The sequence below is a fragment of the Corvus brachyrhynchos genome, unplaced genomic scaffold, assembly GCF_000691975.1.
Source record: "Corvus brachyrhynchos isolate BGI_N302 unplaced genomic scaffold, ASM69197v1 scaffold933, whole genome shotgun sequence".
In the NCBI taxonomy this organism is placed as follows: domain Eukaryota; kingdom Metazoa; phylum Chordata; class Aves; order Passeriformes; family Corvidae; genus Corvus; species Corvus brachyrhynchos.
This window is the reverse complement of record NW_008237401.1, coordinates 217,008-221,471: the sequence shown is the minus strand read 5'-3', so window position 1 is coordinate 221,471 and position 4,464 is coordinate 217,008.

The following is a 4,464-nucleotide window of genomic DNA, read 5'->3' as shown; positions in this document are numbered from 1 at the left end:
ACATTCAGGTGCTGTTTAGCTTCCAGGTCTCTGGGCTCTGCAGTTTGCAGTGGCTCTGACAACACGGTTTGATCACTATCGTTTCTAAATCCATGAGAAATGTCATCTGAAGTGCAACAAGTAACGGTCTGATTATCTGCTGGATCCTAATGCTACTCCCTGGAGATAACAAGCTGCAATTTTCCCCCTGGGCCATACAATAATTGCCCCAATTACTCCCAAGCAGTGGTCATTAAACTCACGGCACCGATTTCGTTTACAAAGCAAAAATCATTAAGCAGGTGTGTGTGTGCATGTTCACTGCTTGGCTGGGAGTGACCGAGGCTGCTCTTGCTTTGTTCTGGGAAAGGAACTCTTGGTGGCTGTGGAAAACCTTCATGGTTTTCCTGCTCTGTGCGGCACAGTTCTGTCAGGAGCGGCGCAGAGGAGCCTCCGGATGATCGACCAAATAAAATGCAGTTGGTGTCTGTTAATGCTGGGGTTGGTATCCCGGAGGATGTAACCTCTATCCAAGTGTAACATGGAGGGATTTAGGGAGACGGCGTGGTTAGCGGAGCTGGGATGTGCTGGGCATATCAAACACAGCCCAGGCCCTCGCAGGAGCAGATGTGCTGCTGTGGTTTGCCTGGGGTGCAGGTGGCAGTTGCAGGGTGTGCCGGCGTCCCACGCCAGCACAGGCTGTGGGGTGCTACCCCTGTGCTCCATCAGCCTCCAGGTAGAGGGGACCAAGTCCCCTTACCTTTGTCCCAACAAGACCCACGCTGTCAGTGAGGTTTGCTGTCGCTGCCGTGTCTCTGCACACACACACACATGATGGCTCCCACACGAGCGTGTCCTGCACCCACCGCACGCTCGGACATGGAGCTTCCAGCTGCTCTGGGAGGAGAGCAGAGAAAGCAGAGGGAGGGCTGACCAGGACGAGGGAGGCAGTGCTGGTGAATTATGCATGACTCCAGGAGGGGAGCGTTATCTGCACGGACAAAGGCCTGTGCCAGCAGCCCGGCTCTGCTGTACCTGTGCCTTCCTTCGCCCGTGCTTTATCTCCGCTCCCAGCTTGTAATTCAGCCCAAATATCAGAGGAAGCTGGAAGATTAATTTTCTCTGTTTGCATGGCAAAGGAGAGGGGACACGCTCTCACTCCCGGCTCCCAGCTGTTTAATCCTCCACCAAGGCCTGCTGAAGGAAAAGGCAAAAAATTTATCAGTGTTGGCAAGTTGCTGGTGTGGGGAGGGGTGTTGGGGCCCGGGGCCCCCCGCAAGCAGGTCGTGGGCACTCACAGCAGGCTTCATGTGTGGGCAAGGTTTGGGGGGGACTAGGAAAATGCAAACCCTTCCCCCCTCCCCAGCATTCGGGTCCAGAGGAGGGTGTGGGGTTGGGAGAGCCGGGGTCATCCTCACGTGTCCCTCCGGCGTGGGAGCGTTCACGGCTGAGAGTCGCTCAAATATTTAAGAGATGACAACTGTATTAATACAAAAACTAGATAAAGATCCCTTGAGTCTAAAGCCAGAACCATCAGCTCAGCTCTTCTTTTCCAGCGCTCTCCCTTAGCTTACTCCCTGGCTTAAATGAAATCATAAATATCAGCCCACAAAGCTCCTTTGTCACCGCACGCAGCTCCCGGCGACAAGAGGTCATTCATTAAAAGCCAGATGAAGGCAATAGAGACTCCCTTTGTTTTTTAAGGAGTTCAGGATAAGGCTGTGGCTTCTCTGCCGACATTAATGCACCGTTTCACTACGAGGAGCACAAAGGATGGGCGGCGGGTTCGGCTCATCCCATCCAAGTGCTCTTTACCCCGAAGCTGATCAGCGCTGGAGGAAACATCCCGGCTTCACTCAGGTGGGACATCACAGATAAACCTGGTTTGTTGTTGGACTGATGGCAAAAACAGGGCCCCTTTGCCCCCCTCCCCACAGACCCCATGGGCTCCTTTATCCCCCTCCTTGCGAACCCCATGGGCTCCTCATCCCCCTCCCCGCAGGCTCCTTCCCCTCCTCCCAGCCCCTGTGGACGTTGCTCTGGCCACATTTTGCCCTGCTGAGGGATGGCCGAGGCCCTGCAGCTCCCACCCAGCACATGAGCCTGATGCCATCTGCCGGCCTCTGGCTCGGGCCAGCCAGGAGAAATCAGAAATTAATTCCCTGAAATGTCCATCTTCCTCTGGCTAAAGCCCGGCTGCCCTCCCTTCTCAGCCTGATGGATTTTTCCTCACACTACTGAATAACTCCTTTTGAACACCCCTGCTGTATTAATGCATCTAGAGAAGTGCACCTAAGATCGTTTTTTTTCTCCCTTTTATTTTCCCTGGGGAAATGTTACTGTCTCAAAGTTTTTAATTCCACTTGCTTCCCCACCCTGCTTTTTTTTGGTTTTTTGAATGACTGCTTATAAAGACCATCGTGCTCTAACTGGTTTTGGATTAAAAGGAACTTAATAAAGGTTTCCCTTGAGCACAAAGCTGCACAAATGGGTTTGCAATTGCAGAGTTAATTGCAGGAGCTGGGCAGAGCGATTGGTGTTTGCAAGGCTTCACCAGAGGATGAGGCTGGCAGGGAGAGGTTTGGCTTTGCTCTTTGCTCACACAGTGAGGTGCTGGGGCAGGTTTCTTTCCATCCTGCCCCAAAAGATCGAGGCACGGGGTCACCAGGGATCCCTTTGGCATCAGCACCAATCCCGGTCACCTCCCGAGGTCACACGCTGGGGTCGGCCAGCGCTGCCCAGCCAAGGGTCTGCGGTGGCTGGAGGAGGAGAACGGGCTGGAGACCAACCCAGCGAGGCTGCGGGAGGAGCTGGAGGAGAATTTCTGCTGCCTGAGAATGTGAAGTGCTTCCGCCAGTAATCGCCGGAATCATCAAATTAGCATAAATTCTATTAACGGTTTCCCAGATGAGACATTTCAAGGCTTCTCCCCCCCTTCCTGACACAAACAAAAGAGAATATAATTACTTTGCCATAAAGCAGCTCCTGAAAAGGCCCTCAGTCCTTCTGCCTTTCTTCTCCCTTGGAATAAAGCTCCAAATGAAAGGTGCTCCTGACCTCCCTGCTCTCATCATTCATCAGCTGGGGAGGAGGAAAGAGGCTCCACAAAGGTTTTAGGGCCTGGGATTGAGCAGGGGGCCCATTTGCCAGGTCCACATCGTACCACAGGTGGGGAGGGGGGGAGGTTCTGAGAAGCTTTTTGGGGCGCTCAGGTCCTGCTGCCCTCCTGATTCCAAGGAGGATTTGGAAGGACGATGGTTGAACACATATGGAAGAAATGTTTGTGTAACACAAGCCCAGCACCTACTGCAGTAACTCACTACAAGCACCGCGGGGGCAATCATCTAAAATAATGTTCCTTTTTATTGGCACGCGATTGCGGATGACAATTTGAAAGGGAACGGAATTTGCTTATGAGCAAAAGCCTCCTTAACTCTTCAGAACGACACTAAAACAACTCGCCTGCCTATAAATACGATCTGCCAATAGAGGCATCTTAGCTGTGAAGATTTAATTACAGGCAGGAGCTGCAGGAGGCCCGGGGCTGACACCAAAACAGCTGAGCCCCATCACCGAGGGGGATGGACCTGCACGAGAGGCTCACCGCAGAGCCAGGTGTAACTTTCAGCCTCCAGCTTCTTCCCAGACAGGGGAAAATTGGGCTTTGGGGTGATTTTCTGTACCATAAGGTCATATACCAAGGTCAGAACCTTTCTCTTGCTTGGCCATTGGCTCAGGGGATGAGTTGTGCCTCTTCTAGGCCTCAGTTCCCCTATAAAACGTAGATAATTTTGGCTCTCTTCCTCAAGGAAGCCTCATTAATGTTTCCTTTTCCAAAGATCTTGAGGCTTTTTACAATCTATTGCGAATTAATTATTATTACGTTAAAACAAACTATATACCCTAAATAAAGCAGTTCCAACAAAGCAGCTGGATGATGAGAGCAATCTGCTTTATGAACTCCCTTTTCCACTGCGCAATTTTAAGCATTTAGTTCCGCTTTCTAATTGCTAATATCCGTTCTTCAATTACCCGCTGTTTTGTTTCAGATTTGAAAGATTAAAGCACGTTGTTATTTTATGATTATGTGAATTCCCTTTGTGTAATTGTTGGGTTTTGGGTTTTATCCGTTTGCATATTAAACGCCTGCACGGGGAAGACTCGTATGTGGCTTGAAATGGGTTTCGCCTTTGGCGCAAGTTGCCGGCTGTTACTCAAATCAACGTTGAAAGACAAAAAGAACAGGCAAGGCATCGTATTTCTCAAGCGACAACACTTAATAAACAGCCTCGCGGTGAATTTCACCACGCACCGGCTGCACCGAGCCCCTGGCACAGACCTTTTGGCGCCCTGCAGAACCAGCGAGGGGGCTCAGGCCCATCCGCGCCCTCTGCCAACGGTTTTGCTCGAAATAACCACCAGGGCTCGGCCTGAGGACGGCTTTTCCTGCCCAGAGCAGCCCCTCTGGTGCGCTGGGCAAGGAGT